This window comes from Pinus tabuliformis, chromosome 2_1, assembly GCF_031772625.1.
Source record: "Pinus tabuliformis cultivar Carrire ecotype Pingquan chromosome 2_1, CPIR1, whole genome shotgun sequence".
NCBI lineage: Eukaryota > Viridiplantae > Streptophyta > Pinopsida > Pinales > Pinaceae > Pinus > Pinus tabuliformis.
This window is the reverse complement of record NC_142299.1, coordinates 213094239-213116126: the sequence shown is the minus strand read 5'-3', so window position 1 is coordinate 213116126 and position 21888 is coordinate 213094239. Positions and strand designations below refer to the sequence as shown.

The window sequence follows — 21888 nt, the reverse complement described above, 5'->3', positions numbered from 1 at the left end:
GTTTATTCCCAGGTGTCAGGAATTGATTTTGGTGATATTTTTTCTCTTGTTGCCAAGGTAGCCTTTATTAGATTAATTTTACCTGTTGCTATTTCTTTTGATTTTGAGGTAGAATAGATGGACGTGAAGACAAAATTTCCTCACGAGGATCTGGAAGAAGAGATCTACATGAAGCAACTTGAAGGCTTTTCGGTGAAGGGTAAGAAGGAACTTGTATGCAAGTTAAAAAAAGTCCCTGCATGGGTTAAAACAGTCACCAAGGATGTGGTATCATAACTTTGATACATTTATATGGGGACTTGGCTTCACCAGAAGCAAAGAATTTTAATATGTGTATTTTAAATTAATTGGTGATTGTGTTATTTATATGGTCTTGTATGTGGATGATATGCTCCTAGTTGGAAAGGGCAAAGAAATTATCTAGGATTTAAAGACCAAATTGTCCTCCAAATTCGACATGAAATAGCTTAGTGCTGCAAACTATATTTTGGGCATGGAAATTAAACAAGATCGGGCAAAGAGGAAGCTCTGGTTAAACTAGAAGAAGTATGTCGAGACAATACTATAGAGGTTTAATATGCAGAATAGTAAACTGGTGAAGATTCCTATTCATGTAGGTGAAAATTTATTTGTTGAATAGTGTCCCAAGACATAAGAAGAGGAAGTGGACATGTCCCATGTTCCATATGAAAGTGCAGCTAGTAGGCTGGTGTATGCAATAGTATGTACTAGAATAAACATTGCACATGCAGTGGGAGTATTAAGTAGGCTTATTTTAACACCATGGAAGGAGCATTGGACAATAGTGAAGCGGATTTTCAGTTATTTGCATGGCAGTAGTGATTATGGTTTGTGCTACCACGGAAGACCATGATTGGATAGAGTTTTGGACATCCATGGCTTCGTTGATGTAGATTGGGCTAGAGATCTGGATCAGAGAAGATCTAGAAGTGGGTATGTGTTTAGCTTATTTGGAGGTGCAGTCAGTTGGATAAGTAAGAGACATTCTGTAGTGGCACTTTCAACTACAGGGATAGAATACATTGCAACCACTCATGCAAGCAACGAAGTAGTTTGGTTGTAGAGATTGTGTTCACGTATGGGGTTAGTACAACGAGCTATAAGGATAGACTGTGACAACCAAAGTGAAATTTTCTTGGCAAAGAACCCTGCTTATCATTCAAAGAAAAAGCATAATGATGTTCAGTATCACTTTGTGAGGGATATGGTTGAGGACAAAAAGGTGTTGCTGGTAAAGGTGGACACTTTAAAGAATATTGTAGATGCATTGAAAAATCTGTGAGCACTGAGAAGTTCTCTTGGTGTAGAGAAACACTGTGTGTTGCAGGGTTGGATCAATGACTAAGCTCTCTTGTGGCCCCCTGTGGAAAGAAAAAAAAAAGTGGGAGAATGTTGGGTGTGTGTTATATTCTTTCCACGGCTACCACACCTAATGCTCCAGGGTTTTTTTTTTTTTGACCCAATATTAGGTGGGAGGACCTACCTACGGTTTTATGCATGTATTTTGCACATGGTTTTGGGCATGATGGTTTTCCGTCCATGGTATTTTATAAATTTGGTCAAGGGAAATACGGTTATGTTGTAATCAAGGGTTAATGGATTGGGGTTTTTGAATGCTTTGACATGTATATATATGTATTGTAATATAATGAAAAATCAATCTAGTAGTCCTGGTTTTGGGATCCAGGGGAAAATCTTTGTGTATATCTATTTTCTGTTTTATTCTCTCGCCATTGTTTATTTTCTATTTTTTAGAATTTATATGTAGGTAATTTTTGTACTGGGTTAAAACCTACAAATGTGTTGGATTATTCACATGTCATATGTTTTCAAGTCATCTTATGTCTACAGGAAACATCATGGTACTGTATGAACAAGCGAACAAAGTCTTGTCGCTCTTTTGGTGTGTAACATGTACCGTATTTACAAACTGCAGATATTTGTTTGTTCCCAAGTTAATATTTTCGTGCATTAGTGTGGAACTTTGGGTTTTAGTGTTCCTGGGTCCCTAGAAGTGGTTCTACAAGTCGTATATCTTGTCGAGTGATACCACACCCTTGGGGATAAGGTTTCCTTTACTGTCATCAGCCATGCCTTGCAGAGACTGATCTTGCATGTCTTCGTCAATCGCTGCATCTTTGAAGACGTCAGTGTTGGCCATAAAATGCAATATTTGTTGATGATTGTCCAAAATGTGTAAGTTAGTAATTTTATCTAGGACAAACGGCTTATAAAAAATTTCAATAGTAAATATATCCCTTAGCGGTGCCATTCTAGCAGTTGCGTTGGCCAAGGCATCTGTAGCTGCGTTACGCATTATTGGTACATCAATAATATTAAAAGCTTGGAAGTTTGAGATGAGTCGCCATACCTCTTTTTGATAACTTTTAAGATGGGGTGAAAAAAAATGTATAGTGTTAAGTACTTGCCGTACCACGATCTCTGAGTCACCTACCACTTTCAGCACAACAACTTTGAGGCTGAAGGCTTTGTGTAATCCAAAAACAAGTGCTTTGTATTTAACAGTGTTTTTCGTGCACTCGAACTCCAAGTGGCTTGAAACTAAGTGTTTCCTTTGTATCAAGTCTATCAAGACTCACCCAACTCCAGAGCCATCCCGCACTTTGGATCCGTCAAAAAACAAGGTCCACATCTCATCTGTACATGATTTATTTCTGCCAGATGGGAAAGGAAGGAGACCCAACTATGTGTCTAGTGGGATGGGGGCTTGATGTGCAAGATAACACCCCAGTTGTGTTTCCAGAAGGCAATTACCGAACACAAGTTCCACCAAATCCAATGGTTCATTTTCACCGTTCAAGGGAGTCACGTTGTGTTTCATGTATCGAGTCTCCAAAAACACCCAGATCTGGTTGTTTCTGCCCTTTTGCAGAAGCCATCAGTATGACCAGTCTATGGCAAAGTATCCTTGCAACTTGTTGGACTAGTCTCTGCTCAACAATAAGCCATATGCTTATGGAATGTCCACAATCACAATGTTGATGCACTGATGAACTTATCCATCACACGATAGCTGGATGATCACATCCTGGAGTTCACCAATCGATGGTACACATGTTCGGTCAAGTTGGATGATCTTCATAGTTGTACTGCTCCATTACACATTGATATACTTAGCAATGGAGAGTGGAATGACATTGAATGACATGCCAGAGTCAACCAAACAGTTGTGAACATTAAAGTTGAATATTTCAAATGAGAGAAAAAATGATGGGCAAAGCAAGATCGCTTCCTCCATTCGGAGTGTGTTGAGTATGATGTGGTGAGTTGGAATACTTGCTTGTTCCCGTGATAGAAGAGGCAAAACTATCTGTGGAGTTTTGCCCCATTATGCGCAGAATAATGTCCCGCTGACCCGTGATATTAGTTAGATCATACAGAGATATGTTCACACGAGTCTTCTTCATGTCTTCAACAATATTGTATTCCAAAGCGGGTAGAATCACCGAGATGTCTGGGGGTAGACTTGTGTTCGTACTATCCAACATAGTTTTTTGATCTTCGCTGCTCACGGACATACCTTTTGTTGTGGCTGTCTTACTAGACTTGCTTTGTGTTTTATGTGTTGAGGAGACCAGAGGATCAATTTCTTTGAGCAGATGTTGTTTGAATTTTTCTTTTAGTAACTCAAACAGAATGGGGGCCTCTTGAATTCTCAAGTTGTGTTGATTTTTTTGCTTCGGAGGCTCCTGCTCGATGGTTGTCTTCTGGGCAATGCATTTGCGTTGATACTTGTTAATCACCTGCCCAACACTTGGAGCTTCATTAGATGAAACATATTCTTCTTCATCTTCCTCCTCGGGCTGAATTTCTTCACTAGATTTCAATTGATTAGTCAACCTTGTAGCCATGGTTCTCATCACTTTGTTCCATTCTAGACAAGTTTGTTTCTGAATGCCAGTCTTCATGGACCATGCAGAAGTGATCCATCACAATTTGGTCCAAGTGGAACACAATGTAAGAGCTTTGCGTAGATTTATCCAAGTGGATATTTTTTCTGCCTGATGTCCCATTCCTCTTTTGCGTAAATTTGGTTGGCCTGCTGCTCATAATTGTCTCGATCATCCATTGCTTGAGGTCGGACACTTCAATTGTCAAGGACTTGATGAGACATGTAAGGTTCTCAATTTCACTTGCTTCCTTTTCGTTTTCCTTAATCATAGCAGTTTGAGACCTCCTTCCGACGTCTTTGGAGTCTTTTATCAGTTCATCATATACAATGACTTTAATAGTGCACAGGTCTTTCTCCATAGGAATTAACTCTTGGTAATTTTCAGGAAGTGTTGGCTTCGTAGATCACTTGACGAACTATGCAATATTGGTCAGTAGTGTGGATGTGTAGTAGTCAACAGTGATGGAGTCATGAGGTTTAGTGTCTGCAGTGAAATTTTTCAAGATACGGGTAAACCTTTGGTTGAAATATTTAATTTTTTCTTTATACTCTATCTTAAGACTACCCAACTCCTTGAGTAACATGGCGGGGGTTTTTTCATCAGTAAAATTCTCAAGGAAAATTCGTTTGAACATCCCCAAGTTCTGAATGGAGTTCACAGAAAGGCTCTAATACCATACAACTATTCTACCATCCAAGGTACATGGAAACAGTCTACATGAAACGTCATCATAACGTACCTCAAGTGTCTACAGATGTAGGTAGAAAGTGTCTAAGTGGTCTTCCTCCTTCACTGTCTTCTTAAGGTCATACTTTGTTAACAACTTCTCTATGTTCCTTGGCATCTTGTGCAAGACAACCGAGAGTGCTAATGGGCCCTGAGTCATCCGTTCCATATTTTGGTCAGCCATGGTATCTTCTTCTTCATCCTCCTCCTCTTCTCTATAATTTGAGGGTTCTACCTTTGAGTCTTTTTGTTTATCTCCACATCTACCTCCTCTGTTGCCTTCCCCTCTGCCTCCTGTGCCGAAACTTGAGCCCAAGAGCAAGAGATTTTATTTTTCTCCCTGTTGGAAGATTAAAGGTTCCTCTTCATTCACAACAACTTCTGCCATCTCTTCAAGAGTGGCGAAGATCGCTTCTTCTACATATAAAACTACCACTCATGTGGGAGTAGTATTTGACTTCTTAGGTTCATATGGAAGAGAGTGTACACCTGGAATAAGTCCGAGTGCTTTAGAAAATTTACAGGTGATGGGACAGACAGAGAAAATATGCCAATACGAGATTTCTTGTTTAGGTCTAGGAGGTGAGGACTAACCAAATTAAGAGTTGCACATTGGGGAGAGGGAATGAGTGTTACTGCCTTAACCAGATGATGGATGAGAGGGGTTGAGAGGAAATTTAGCCATAAATTACTGGCGGCCCTCCTTCTAGTGCCAGAAATGTTGACGGTACAGGACTCGCCAACATTCAGGGGATCTCCCTGGTATGACTTCCCAACTAGACCTCACATCGTTTCATGTAGGAGTCCCATTCGGTACAATGGCCCGGTTGCCATTATCTTAAAGGTTTTCCTTAGCTCTCTTTTCTTAGCACATGAGAGTGTTATTCTTTTGTCTTTAAAAAGTAGGTAGGTGTGTCTGGTGAGTGCATAGTGTAACTTGTGTCCAAGTTATTTCACTATAAAGGGAGAGGGTAAAAGTGAGCCTCTAGATGAGAGATAGTAGTACCACCCAGGGAGCGACACACACAAAACAATAAGGGTCTACCCAAAATCCAACGGATTAGTCCACAGCAGATGAAAAAATCGTTAAAACCAATGTATAAGGAAAAACACATACACCACCCAACAGAGTAGTCCACACAGATGTGATAGTCATTATAAAAAGTGAACAAGATGAATCTGTCTAGTGTCTGATGGAGTAGTCCACATGGCGAGACATTAATAGCAACCAATACAACACATATTCAACAATGTATGCACTAAACTAACCGAAATAGTTCAACTATCTTAGTACAGGTTAAGCAAACATGCATTACAAATGTTTAAAGAATAACCTTACAAATAGATACAAAACATACGTGAAAATGTGTTGGCCTAAATAGGCTTATGAATTAAGAAAAAATTCCAACGTACATCTGTACACCATATGTCATTAGTCCGAGTAGTGGGATATTGGAGCCACTTCTCGCTCCTAAAATAATAGACTACAGACTCTCAAGGCTATGCGGGAGGAACCAAGGTGAAAATTAATTTACTCATACAATGAGGGGATATATATAGCCAAGGGTGATGCTTGACCCTTGTCACTCTTAGACTTCCCTCATGATCGTTCAACATCCTATGGCTTTTCAACTGACATGATTCTTCAACTTCACGTGTGCGTCCATTTGAATTTCACTTTACATTACATTTGATTACAACAAGTATGGCCCATAGTAGTGATGTGGTCGTGACAACTCATGACACAACTCAACGTGACGCTGCTGACATGTACCAGATGACTGTGGTGTCCATGTCAATTTGTTTTACTGTTGAGTGATGGATGTGCTCTTGGTGTGTTGTGTCTTCACTTTCACATGGAAAAGTGTTGTGAGGTCTATGATGGTCTTGGTATTTGCTTGATGGTTCAGTGCATGTATCCCTTTCGCTTGTTGCTCGATGTGCTTTATACATCCATTCATCCGTGAACAAGTCTTCTAGCATGCGATCCTTCTTCATCCCTTTCATTGTCAACCCATGTTATATCAATGTACCTGTTCCTACAAGTCACTCATGATAGGATGACATCAAATCCAAAATATCCTAGTCTAGCATGATGCATCGTTTTATGTTTTGGTGACTGGGATGGAGGATGAGACACTGAAACTGCACAAAGCAAAAATAAGGCCGGAATTAGGGGCTCCATAGTACTGTCGGGAAAAACTACGTAGAGGTCACTGGGAGGTAGAATTTCACAATCAGGCACAATAGTGACAGCGGCAAGGTGGAACCCAGCTAGGAAAAACTTTGTAGTTCCTGGGCGGAAGACAAGGCAAGGTGTTAGGGGGAACTGCTAGACGTTTCTGCACAATTTTTAGGATGATGATTGAGTGGGCCATTTGGGCTTTAGCTGGGAATTTGCACAACTTCTCAGAGGTAGACAAAATGTGGCAGGAGAGGGCACTGAAAAGAAATTCTGTGCAGTTTTCCAGAGCAAGGCATGATTGGGCTGTGAGGAGTTTCTGGTCACAACTACTCAATTTTGAGGGACATTGAGGGATAGGAAGTAGGGGCCTTCCCATCATGACTGCGCAGTTTTCGAAAACAATGCAGAGCAGGGAAGCAGAGGGTGTACCAGTCAGGACTGCATAGTATCTAGGAGTAGAGAAGAACAAGCCAATAGGAGGGTTCGCCAGACAGGCCTGCATAGTTTCTAGGAATAGTTAAGAGCAACGTAGCAAAGGCCTGACTCAACATGACTACACAGTTTTTGCAAGCAGTGCAGGGCAGGACATTGGGCTTGTCTGCACAGTTTTTTAGAGCAGTGCAACCTCGAGTCACAATGCAGTGCAGATTTCCAGCAGTCCAGAGGGGGGCTTCATAACTCATCTTGTGGGAAGCGCAAATTAGATCGGGCATAGGGATAACTTCTGTGCATTTATGGGAGATAGAGTAGGGCCACTAAGGGTTGAAACTATGCAGTGCACCTCAGTCAAGGTTTGACTGAAGGAGGTTGTTTGGTCGAGCATATTTTGTCGAAAGCAAGTGAATCTATGTAGACATGACATTGTGATCACACACTTAGCATGACTCGATGAAAAGACACCATAAACCAACAAGACAATCATGCTCATTGAGATTGTCTTAAGGTTTAGAGCAACAAGTGTGACACTTGAGATAGACATTTGAATGACCGTGACGACACTTGCGTGACAACTCTTACAACTTTGTGTGTGAGTACGACCGATGTTCATAGAGAGATGACAACTCATGCACACAATGACAGACCTTCAAAATTTCCAGAACAAGACCACAAGAATGACAAAGCGATCAATGTGCCAAAACACGATTGTTGTTCGAACAAAAAAAGGGTGTAAAGACTCTACAAGAGCTCATGGAATGAGCTCGATTGTTTGCAACCATCAGTGGAAAAACCAAGGAAGGCTCCAAAATTTGGATACAGAACAAAATTTTGGAGGGTGTTGCAGCCACTACAATAGATCCTGATCCAATATTCAACTATATCTAGAAGGACTTGTTGCCCGGGGAAAATATGATAGCACCCCCTCCACAAATTCCAGCCTAAGAAGCACCATTAAAGAAGAAAACATTACATGAGTGTGCGCTTGGAGGATATCAAAAGGAGCAGATCCATTAGTGATTCATAGGTTCAAAGAAATCTTTGAAAAACTTTGAGAATCTAGGGCAGGATACAAGATAGATTAACTGGAGGCCATTCAAAAATGAATTTGTTACAAATTTTCCATATGCCCCATGCAAATAATATAGGAAAAGATTTAAACATTCACGTCTTATGTTCCCACCATAAAAGACATGACTAAATAGGAGACAAGGGTCCTTTATACAAAATATTAAGTGAACCAAGAAGTCCAGTCCAAAGAGCCTTTCAGAAAGTTCATTGGAAAATTAAGTGATCAACGGATTCAATGTCATTTGAATAGAAAACAAAAATATTCAGTCATTTAAAACCCCTTCGGGGTAGGTTGTCCCAAATGTATCTTGTTCTCCAAATCCAACCAAGTAAAACATATGAGCTTGAGAGTAATGGGGCAATGCAAAATATTCCTATACCACCAATTAATCCTTTCATGGATTCATTTTGTAATTTGTATTCTTGGTGTAGGCTTGCCAGGAATCTAAAAGGGGGAAGATTGTGGTGTTCACCGGTCACTCCATTGGAGGGGATATTTCTTCTTTAGCCACACTGTGCATGTTGGATAAAATATCGTTGCATCCCAACAAGTCCAAATTGATTTTCTACACAATATTTGGCTTCTGTTTGGTTGGCGATGGTGTTGTAACATGAGAAATTCATTGCAAGACATGGGTAGATCAGTTATGCCATGTGGTTTTAGGACATGATATATTTTGTAGTCTTTTTGGCCACTTGCATAACTGTGAATAAGCCCTTGGAGGCATTGTTTCCTTATTGGAAAAGATTTGTGCAAAGTGAGGGGGACTTTATGGGTTCCATTGACACACCTATGGAAGAAGTCATCCTAGAGGGCATTGCTGAGTTAGTTGATATTGTACTCCAACATTGTTCAACTACTGTAATTTATAGTAGTGCAGCCAAAAAGAGCCAACAACCACTTGTTAGTTGTTGCAAAGCCTCTAATAAAGCTGATTCTTTATTGTCCATTTGGGCATTATGTATTCTTGTCCAAGATCGGTGATATTTGGATAGAAAATCATTTTATTGTGTTTCCCTTCCAACATTAGATGTTGAGTTAGATCTCTTCCTCTTAGCGCATGTTCTTTATAACCATGTCTTACCTAATGTTCTGAAAAACATAATGAAGTTGGACCTTTCAAATCTTCCTTTTTAAAACAAAGGTTCAAGCATGAAAACACAATTGGAAACTTTTAAGCTTGGAATTGAGGTAAGCCTCGTTGCATTTATTTTTTCCTGACTTACGATAATATGGTTTTGTTGTTTTCTTAGTGTTGTAATTACAACCGAATTATTAGCAAAGATTGCTGAGAAATTTTGTCTTATACACAAGACTGCACTTCTTTCACTCTAAATATAAAATAGTATTTCATCTCTCAAATAAAATTTAAACTACTGAAGTCAATGTTACAAATACTAAATGCCATAGAGCAATTTTCCAAGCAATTTATGTAACGTTTTTCATCTTTTAATGGGAACGGTGATTTAATTTATTTGATGTTAGTTAAAGTTTTTTTGAATTATGAAATTATTTTGAATTAAAAATATTGAGATGAGTTTTTACGGTTTATTATCATTTTGTTAAATTTGAAATTAAATCAAATTTTTATATATACATAATATTATATTATAAGATAGTGTTATTTTTTTTTAATTTTTTTATGTGATATTTTTTTTTAAATGTAAAATTTGAAGAAATGTTTATAGTAAGAGAGATTTGATTTTTTTAACATATGATAAATTTAAAATTAAGATAAATTAATGTTAATTTTTAATTATATTATTTATATTTATATAAATTTTGCATTTTTATAGGTAGAAATATTCTTATTTTTTATTTTATCAAAATTTTGATACATATATTTATATTTATGTGTTTAACATTTTTCTTTGATATATGTTATAATTTTTTAAAGTAGTATGTATAGCAAAGTAATAAGTTATTGTGAGTATTATCTTTTAGATGTTTATTAATTAAATTTAACTATGAAATTTTGAAATAGAATAGTTATTAATGTGTATTATTATTTTAGTATAATATATATTGGGTTTATGTCCGTTTGGGGTAGCTCAATTGTGGAAATGAAGTCTCACTGAACCGAATGTCTTGGGTTCAAATCTTGTGCTATCCCCCGATTGGGGTGAGAGGTGAGAGGTTAGACATGATAAAGATGTAGTCCTACCAAACTTTATATATACATATCTATATATATATATATATATATATATATATATATATATATATATATATATATATATATATATATATATATATATATATATATATATATATATATATATATATATATATATATATATATATATATATATATATATATATATATATATATATATATATATATATATATTTATATATTAGAGTTTATGCTTTATAATATTGGGGTTTAATATTAGGTTTAAATATTAAGTTTAATATGTTAAGTTTGAAATATTAAGTCTTAATATTACGTTTATTGATATTGATATATGTTTATTCAATTATATCAATCACATGTACTAATGTGATTGAGCATGTGCATAATATAATACAATTAGGCTAGTATATTATTATTATTATTATTATTATTTGATTATACTAATATGTATTAATATTATTGATATAATGTGATTGTGCTAATATGTATTATTATTCTAATTTAAATAATAAAATTAATAATATAACATTTCTTCACATTGAACTATAAATCTCTTCAAAACAATAATTAAATTTTTCTTCAATATGACATTTCCTTTTCCTTTTCATTAGATTGAGTGTTAGCTAACTTGCGCAAATGTATTGTTTTGCATTGTGTTGGCATGTTCATTAGATTTAGTTTTAACTCACTTCTGAAGTATGGTCTTGCGTTGCTCCTAACTTGACTGGAATCATTTTCCCGGCTTCATTTTTATCAATTTGATTTGATGAAGTAATGTTAATATACAATATATGTATAAGTTGAGGTATTTCTATGGACAATATTGGCTTGACCCATCTTTTTATAAGTAATTATTCAATGTTTATTGAAAATGCATATATATGTATATATATATATATATATATATATATAGAGAGAGAGAGAGAGAGAGAGAGAGAGAGAGAGAGAGAGAGAGAGATGTTCATTTAAATAAAAATGATTAATTGATCATTTTTCTTTAATAAATATAAAAATTATCAAGGGTTTATACAACAATCAAGACACTCAGATAATGAATTAGTTGGAGAGATGAATTATGTTTTGTTATCAGTAGGGAAATCGTCCTTTCTTTGAATAATTGTGTGGGTGGGAAAACTTTGTGCAGAATTGTCAATCTAGAGTTGCCCTGAGTGTAGTAGGACAATTTATGAAGCAACAAATGGAGAATCTGTTCAAATTGGAGAGTGAATATGCAACAAACATGGAACTGAACACGAAAATACTAGAAGATAATCACAACTTGTGTTTTAGAAATGACACTGGATATTTGGATGCTTTTAAAAAGAAGCCATGATGTGACCTAGATTTTGAAGAGAATCCCAAGAGGTTGGAACTTGTTGGGTCATGGGACGAGATCATACTAAAAAAATTCCATAAAGAAGAATTGCCCGATGATTTCCAATGCAATAAAGTGTGGATAAGACAAGGCACTCACTATAGACAACTCGTTGATCCACTAGACATCGTTAATTATTATTGATTGGGAAAAATGAGGACTCGAGATTCTATGGAAGAACTACTCATTATAGGACTCTTGAAAAGTGGTTGGAAGAAAATGAAGAGAATAAACAACTGAAACCACTCATGATGCATACTCAGGACTCCTGCCTCTAGGAATATGTTGAAGAACTTGCATGCTTAATGAAAGAAAACAATTATATTGATGAAAAATGAACATAATTGGAGGATCAAGTGAGGCCTTTGATTGAATCCCATGGTTTATGTAGGAAGATCTTATGACTGGAAAATACACCTTCAAAATAGTGGTCAACTGGTAGTGGACACATATGACTCCAGTGCAGCAACAAATATCTCCCTTTTGTTTTATCATTAATTATCAATCGCAGATAGCCCAGAATAATTGATTGAATGATGAATGGTACATCTCGATACTAGTAGTTTGGAGTGGCCCTATGCCATTCTGATTATGATTATTTTTTACTTGATTCATTTTCCCATCATTGTGGAGTAGCGTTGTAGAATTTGCTTCACTTTTTCATTTGATTTAGTTTTGGGTCACTTTTGGAGTATTGTAGTAGATTTCCTCCTGGGCTTTATAACTAAATTGGTGGGACTGATTTGATTTAAGGAGTGTTATCATATTTGTTATCTATATATATATATATATATATATATATATATATATATATATATATATATATATATATACATATATAGAAGTATTTCTATGGACAATATTTGATCAATCCTAAAAGCTAAAGTTTCTTTTAGTCATGGTAATAATTTTTCTTTTTATAGAGCGATGATTCAACTATACTATTGATCCAGGTGGATATTGGTGGCCACCTGCCAAGTCCACCTGGACCCCCACCATTTTTCCTCTCAACATTTTCAGTTTCCTTAATTATAGCGTAGTTTACTATTTTTAGCAGTTTTTCAGGTCCTAAACTTCTAGAGCCGTCTTGAGGCCCTAAACGACATTTTTTGGGAAATCTAAGGCCAACGATTTTTCTACCAAAAAATCGTCTTTTTCGTCGTAGTCCTCGGAGAGATCTTTCCAACGAGCTATCATGCGTGTCAAACAGAGATAATACGACCAATTCGCGACCCCGGGAAATTGGTTGTCCAACTCACCCCAAAACGGGGCCCACAATTTGGCGTTTCATCTTCTAGGGTTAGGTTTTGGGATGTGAAGGGTTTTCCATTGTTTCTCAATAATAAATAGGCCTTCGAGCCTCATTGTAACACAATTCAGAATAGTTCAGAGGCATGTAGCCACCACATCTCTTCTCAGAGATAAGCTACCATCGCCCTAGCTGGTTTATTTCCATTACTGTTTGTAAGCATATTTCAGTGTTTTATATTAATGAAATGAAGTATTATTTCCGCTGCATATCTGTGTTTATGGTTATCTCTGTAATTTGTTGCGTTCCTGTTTAAATCCGGATCAGTGGTATCAGAGCGGTCTGCCTTTTCTCTGTTTTTCTTTGCATGTCCCCAACGAGGTCGGGATATAAGGAGTTAGGGCTTGAACTGGTCGAAGCTTTGCAAGACCAGCCTCACAAATCCCGAAGGCCTCCCATGGCAGATGAGAAGAAAGACGAGGGTGTAGGAGATCCTATCAAAATCTTGCTCGAAGAAGCCCTCGAGAAACAATGCAACGCGATGATGGACAGCTTTTCCTAGATCCTTCAGCGGCTACCCAGAAGCAACGCATTGGCTTCCAGCAGCTACTCTGGAAATGCCACGCCCTTTAAGGTACAAGTTAATTTTGAAATCCCCATATTCTAGGGTCAGATAGACGCGGGTGCCATAGATAAATGGTTAAATCTGCTAGAGGGTTATTTTTCTGTTCATGAATTTTCGAGTCGGGAAAAGATTGTTTTCGCTCTTCTCAAAGTAGCCCCCCACGTCAAGGACTGGTGGGAAACCTACTGCGAGCAAAAGGATGAATATAGCAGCTCACTATTTTCGGTTGCACCCACCTGGAATTCATTCCGAGATGCCATCAACGAGCAGTACTACCTTGTCGGAAGCTATGAGGATGAATACATAAAGTGGACCACGCTGCGACAAGGAAGGGACCAAGATGTGTCGGAGTTCACCAATCTTTTCCATACCCTTCGCAAAAAGTTGGGTATCAAGGATACAGAGCAGCATTTGATACTCAAATACCGCGGCTGCCTGCACAAGTAGATCCTGGAAGAAATAGAATTCCTGAACATCTCCTCGCTCAGCACAGCATACCGATATGCTGTCAAGGTCGAGCAGAAGTTTAAACAAAAGAAGCGAGACTTCGGATCTGCGAATCCGAAGCAATGGAAAGGTGCCCCTAAACCACAGAACAAAGGACAAAGCCAAGGCGGAACAACCCAAGACAACCCGCCAAAGCTGCAAGCAAAGAACAGCGCTGCAAAGTCGAAAAAGGACATGGGAAAATGGTGTGAGTTCCATAAGAGCTCCACTCACAACACAAGTGAGTGTCGGGCCAAGCAGTCACTGGTGGCTGAGCTAAAGGTTTCAGAATCAGATGCACGTTCTGACTCTGAGTCAGAACCCGACAAAGGGAAGCAGATCATTGATGCGGATCCCAATGCCACTGTTGCTACCGCCAAGATCCAAAAAAAAAAAACCTGAATATCCAGAGGAGGAGGAGCGTCTCTTCCACTCCCAGATGTGGGTAAAAGGCTCCCAGCTACAGTTCATTGTTGATAGTGGGAGCTAAAAGAACCTCATTTCGGCAAAGGTTGTGAAGTGGTTGGGCTTACCGACCATAGCACATCCACAACCGTACACCATCGGGTGGCTTCACTAAGGACAGGATCTTCGCGTGAGCCAGCAGTGTCGCCTTCCATACAACATCAAGCCCTTCACGGATGAGGTATTGTGTGACATTGCTCCCCTTGAAGTTTGTGATGTATTATTAGGACAACCATACTTGTGGAAGCGACATGCTGTGTATGAATCAAGGCCCCGTGCTGTTATCATTACATTGGGAAATAAGTTGTACAGGATACTAGAGGTAGCACCGCCTACCGCCATCTCTTTGATTACTGCAAAACAATGCAGTAAGCTCATTTCCAAAACCGGGAAATTTGTCTTCCTGATGATACACCCTCAAGGAAAGAAGAAGACGGTGGCCACGGCCTCCAGACAAGGCCCCTCTGCACAACAGCTACAGATGGACAAGGTCGTGGAGGAGTACGAGGACATCTTCACCTCCCCTGTAGGGGTTCCTCTGCACTGTCAGGTCAAGCACTCCATCGATCTGACCCTAGGTGCGCCGCTACCCAATGGACCAATTTATCGGTGCTCTGTTCTGGAGAATGATGAAATCAAGAGGCAGATTTAGGAGCTTCTGCAGAAAGGTCACATCTGTCCAAGTTCATCGCCTTGTGGGAGCTCGATCGTGTTGGTACAGAAGAAGGATGGGACTTGGAGACTTTGTATTGACTATCGGGCACTGAACAAGATCACTGTCTGTAATAGGTACCCGATCTCGTGGATTGATGACCTCCTGGACCAACTAAAGGGGGCAAAATATTTCAGCAAGATTGATCTGAAGTCAGGATATCACCAAGTACCAATCGAACCCTCTGATGTGTGGAAGACTTCCTTCAAAGCCAAGGAGGGCCTTTTCGAATGGTTGGTGATGCCTTTCGGATTGACGAATGCTCCTGCAACCTTCATGAGGCTAATGGATGACATCTTGCGGCCATTCACCAACTCATTTGTAGTGGTATACTTGGATGACATTCTGATCTTCAGCCAGAGTTGGGAAGAGCACCTCCACCACATACAACAGGTACTCCAAACACTGCGGCAACACAAGCTATGTGCCAATTTGGAGAAATGCACTTTTGGCATGACCAAGGCTCAATATATGGGATACATTATTGATGAACAGGGGGTGCATGTGGATCCAGCCAAGATCCAAGTCATTCGGGATTTTCCATCTCCAACCACTCTGACAGAGCTCCGCAGCTTTCCAGGTCTTACCAACTTCTACCACAGGTTCGTGTTGGGGTTTTCTCATATCACTTGGCCCTTGAGTCAAGTCACCAAGGGAGGAGCGAAAGCAAAATTTTTTTGGTCTGAATCTCAACAGAAGGCATTCATAGAGCTGAAAGATCGCCTCTGTACGGCACCAGTGCTCGCGTTACCAGATTTACAACAACCATTTAAGGTCGAGACAGATGCCTCTAACTATGCTATTGGGGCAGTCCTTACTCAACACGGGCATCCAAAGGCATATCACAGTGAAACGCTTTCAGACACAGTCCGGAAGTATCCCACTTATGATAAAGAGATGTATTCCATTGTGTAGGCATGTCGACAATGGAAGCATTACATTTTGGTGAAGGAAACGGTCATCCACACAGACCACCGACCCCTACAGTTCATACAGACCCAAGGGAAATTGCAAAATGATCGCCATCAGAAGTGGTCTATATACCTGCAACAGTTCCATTTGAATATCAAGTATATGAAGGGCAGCACCAATAATGTTGCAGATTGCCTCAGTCGGCCACCGATCATGGCATTAACCACTGTGCTCAACTCTTGTGGGCACGAGACTTCTAATTGGCCACATCTCTACAAAAGCGACCCAGAATTCGGCCACACATACCAGACACTCTTGGAGGGTCGGCATGTTCCAGATTTTCACCTCCAGGATGCCCTATTATGCCATCTGGGTCACCTTTGTGTTCCTTCAAGCGAGCGTGCCAAGATGATTTGGGAAGCACACTATAGTCAAGCTACTGGGCATTTCGGGGTCGAGAAAATGGTGGCAGTACTGCAAAAGTATTTCTATTGGCCGAATCTTCGACAAGATGTTGGGAAGTACATCAAATCATGTATTGCCTGTGCCATTTCCAAACCGACTATCAAGAAGCAAGGCCCCTATACCCCGTTGTCTACCCCTAGTCAACCTTGGGAATCCATCTCCATGGATTACATGTCAGGCCTTCCTTCCACTGAGCATGGAAATGACTGTGTTTTTGTGGTCGTCGACAGGTTCTCAAAGATGGCCATTATGGCGGCCTGCAAGAAGAACATCACAACAGAAGCCACCGCTAAACTCTTCTTTGAATGGGTGTGGGTGCACTTTGGGATCCCACAATCTATCATCTCAGATCGAGATAGTCGATTCCTCAGTACATTTTGGTCTAGTCTCTGGTCAATGCTGGACACCAAACTCACTAAGTCCACAGCCTTCCATCCTCAAACTAATGGCCAGACAGAGGTTGTCAATAGGATGATTGTACACATTCTGTGCATGTACAACTCAAATCATCCACACACATGGGACGAGAGCCTCCCCTATGTTCAGCACAGCTAGAACCGAGCTCTTCACAGCTTCACTGGCCATAGCCCTTTTCAGGTGGGCTTGGGATTCCAACCACTATGCCCCATTGATGTGGCCATGCCATTTGCAGCTACTCACACAGATTCGGCTCATGTCCAGCCTGAAACAAACAAGACAACCAGCTTCATTGAGCACATCCAACATATTCACCAGCGGGTCCATGATGTTCTGGAGAAATCAAATGCCAAGTTCAAGCAGTGACATGATCAACATCGAGTGCTACACAAGTTTCAGGTGGGTGACAAAGTCTGGTTGCATTTGCAAAAGGAATGCCTTACTGGAGCCTATCAGAAACTGATACCACTCTGATATGGTCCCTACACCATTACTAAGGTTGTGGGGGACAATGCATTTGAACTTAGCATTCCCCCATTCCTTGGCCTGCACCCAGTGTTCAATGTGAACTGCCTTTGGCCATACTTTCCACCATTGTTAGACACATCCGACATTGCAGAATAGCTCACACCCACAGAATTAAATCCAGATTGCATGGAACAAGTTGCAACTGATCGAATCATGGACACACAGATCAAGAATACTCGCCAACAGAATATTCATCTGTATCGAGTTGTCAAAGCATGCCAACTCCTTCACAATGGCAAGTGGCTCACCAGGGACAAAGTTCAACAAAAGTTTCCTCATCTCACGGAGGAACTCAACGTAATGGGGACCATTGCTTCCTAAGGGGGGAGGATGATCCAGGTGGATATTAGTGGCCACCTGCCAAGTCCACCTGGACCCCCACCATTGTTCCTCTCAGCATTTTCAGTTTCCTTAATTATAGCGTAGTTTACTATTTTTAGCAGTTTTTCAGGTCCTAAACTTCTAGAGCCGTTTTGAGGCCCTAAACAACATTTTTTGGGAAATCTACTGCTCGGAGATATCTTTCCAACGAGCTATCATGCGCGTCAAACGGAGATAATACGACCAATTCGCGACCCCGGGAAGTTGGCTGTCCAACTCACCCCAAAACGGGGCCCACAATTTGGAGTTTCATCTTCTAGGGTTAGGTTTTGGGATGTGAAGGGTTTTCCATTGTTTCTCAATAATAAATAGGCCTTCGAGCCTCATTGTAACATAGTTCAGAACAGTTCAGAGGCATGTAGCCACCACATCTCTTCTCAAAGATAAGCTACAATCGCCCTAGCTGGTTTATTTCCGTTACTGTTTGTAAGCATATTTCAATGTTTTATATTAATGAAATTAAGTATTATTTCCGCTGCATATCTGTGTTTATGGTTATCTCTATAATTTGTTGTGTTCCTGTTTAAATCCGAATCAACTACAAGAAACAAATCACAAGGAGAGAAAAATGACTGCTCTATATATACAACATGTGATCTGAATGAAAGAGTTTCAAGGGAAGCTTTTATAAGAAATGAGGAAGAAAAATATGACGTTAAACAAGAAGCTAAAATAAAAGTTAAAAAGGAAGCTAAAGTGGACGCTAAAAACAATCCCATAATGAGGAGAAAAATAGAATGTTAAACATAAAGCTAAAACGAAAGCTTAAATGGAAGCTTAAATGGAATCTAAAGTGAAAGCTGAAAATAATGCCATAATGAGGAGCGAAATATGATATTACACAAGAAGCTATACATGAAGCTTCACTAGGATCTAAAGAAGAGGTTAATTTGGGCGTTTACATTGGTGCTAAATTCAATGATATTTATTTTTGCCTTTAACGTTGAGCGGCTATGATCGATGATGAGCCTCATCATTGGGTAATTATAGGGGCCTTAATTCACCTCCTAGCTTAGTCAAAACCAACTATTCTCATAACTTATTGCATACTTTTGATTATATTTTTTTTTATGAGACGAGTTAGAGTCGGATATTTTTCTTTGTGGTATAATGTGCATTTAATGCAGGATTGAAGGATAAAAGCAAGGAATTTTGGCAAAGACCAAGGTCAAAACTCGAATGGGACAAGGGAGAGGGATTACAGGAGGTAAATCCTCCTCATTTACTACCCCTCCATTTGAATATTCCTCCATAAGCTCGGAGTGAAAACATCCAAATCATGAGGACTAGAAGGTAGTCGAGCAAGTGAAAGACAAAGCACTAGTTTATCTCAAGTTTGGGAGCTGAGCCTCCCTAATTTTAAGGAAGTCATTGAAAAATTCAGATGTATAAGTAGAAAGGCCCAAGACCTCAGTAGGATTTAGATTTCTATTGTAGAACTCTACTCTATTTTTCAGCTGCAAGACTTGTGACAGTTTTTTGATGTAATATGTTGTTTTGGTAATAAGAATGAGTTTTGTTTTGAGCCAACACTGAGTTAACTTAGAGGGCTGAATATCTTGGTTTAGGGCCCAACCCTAGCATCCAAGGCTCCTATTTATTTTACATGTATGCTAGTATATATTCATAGCTTAATTATTCATTTGCTTAGTAGATGCATTTCAGCAATGTAGATTAGATTGGTTGTGTTATAGTTTACTTCCATTTGTGCCTTCTTTCAAGTAGCGGGTTAGCAAGGAGAGAAAGGATCACCACAAGGTCATCAGCAGGTGTCTCGACCTCACTTCCTCCCTGTGGGACCATGACTTGAGGAAGGGACCCTTCAATAGCCCCAAAAACACAGATTTCTAGTTCTTGTATGAGCTTTGGAGTTTGTTGTCTTTGATTCAGTATTTGGTTCATGTTGAAAGGAAAATTTCATTATCATATTTTTGCATCTCCATTTCTACAATAATATATCACTCATGCTTTCATTCCCTTCAGCAAATTTCTTCATGCATAATATAGGCAATTGGTTCATGCTTTTCTAGTTTATGAAAATGTATCTTGTTGCATAGTTCTTGGAAGACACACATGTTTTAAGCAGAGCAGGTGCTTCAGGAGGAGACCAAGACTTCATCACTAGCAGCCACCTTCTTCTTCATTCACCTTAGCCATCCCTTGTTTCACCATCACCCTCACTAGTTTTTCATCATTTTTCATTGAAATTCCCCTAGATACATTGAGTGAATCTAACCATCTCTTATCTTGGATATTAACTCCTGAGTGCTCCTAGGCCTTCTAACACTCCATTCCACCCATCACACACCTTTCCCAAGATTCCTAACACCTCCAACACCTCACAACTGTTGGGTTCTGTTATATTTTTTCAACGACTATTCCACGTAGTTAACCGGGGATTGGTGGGGGGCCGGAGCCCCCCCCTTCATTGCTGATTGTGTAGCGGGGGCCTCACAAGGGGTTTGAGGGGTGCAGGTAGCCCCCTTTTATGGGATCTAGGGCAGCGCCCTGAAAATTTTTGTTTTTGGACCCTATATTAGGTTGGGCAGACCTACCTATGGTTTTGTGCATGGTTTTCGCACATGGTTTTGGACGCGATGGTTTCCGGTCCATGGTATTGGATGCTTCAGCATGTATAAATATGTATTGTAACATTGAAAGGAACATAATGAAAAATCAAGTTGGTAGTCCCGATTTTGGGATTCATGGGAAAATATCTGTGTATATGTGTTTTATGTGTTATGCTCTCACATTGTTTATTTCCTATTTTAGAATTCGTATGCAGGTAATTTATGTACAGGGTTAAAACCTACATTTGGAATCAAAGCTATTTTTGGCTTCAAGGGGACGCCTTTGTTGCTGAGGGGTTTCACTCAAGCCTGTGGTAGACCTTGTTCAGTGGGAGATCTGCGAGATCGATTCTAGTGGTGAAAGAATATGGCAAGAAGTGGAAAGATAAAGATCAATAAATTTAATGGTCAGAGTTTTGAGTTATGGAAACTCAAGATGGAGGATCTGTTGGTGGATAGAGATGAGTGGATCGCAGTAGATCCAAGTACTAAACCAACGGGAGTGTCTGATGAAGAATGGAAGAAGTTGGATCACAAGGCTGAAAGCACAATACTATTGTGTGTCTCAGATTCAGTATTGCTGAATGTATCAGGGGAAGCTACGACGAAGGCTTTGTGGGACAAGTTAGGGACTTTGTATTAGTTTAAGTCTCTAGTGACTAAACTGTTCCTACGGAAAACGCTGTATAACCTGAGGATGAAATATGGAAACTCAGTGACAGAAAATTTGAATGCATTTAATACTGTGGTAAGTTAGTTATTATCTATTGATATTAAAATTTCAGATGAAGATAAGTGCATTAGTTTGTTGTGTTCTCTAGTAGATTCGTGGGATAGTATGGTTATTGCAATAGGTAGCAATACAACTACCTTTTAGTTTGATGAAATAGTCTTATCCTTACTGACGGAGCAGATGAGATGGAAAAATATGGAGAGCCAGAATGGTGATGCCTTGTCTTTACGAGGATGGTCCCAGAATAGAAACAAAAATAAGTCATCGAGTAGGAGATATAAATCTAGAGGGAGATCTAAATCTCCAGGAAAATCTGTAAAGGTGGTGTGCTGGAAATGCGGAAAGGAATGGCACTACAAAAGGGATTGTAAATCTAAAGCTCTTGACAAAGGAAAGGGATCTGATGATGCTCCTTCTGCAGAGGTGAAAACCACCTCAGATGAAGGTGGGGATGTGTACTTGGCTTCTTCAAGTACACAT

General features: G+C 39.3%; 1 pseudogene; it reads left to right on the top strand.

Annotated features, from left to right (window-relative positions):
* The window catches only part of LOC149199505 (protein EDS1B-like), a 28965-nt pseudogene extending 16571 nt beyond the window's left edge, over positions 1-12394 (top strand).
* The last annotated feature ends 9494 nt before the right edge of the window (positions 12395-21888 follow it).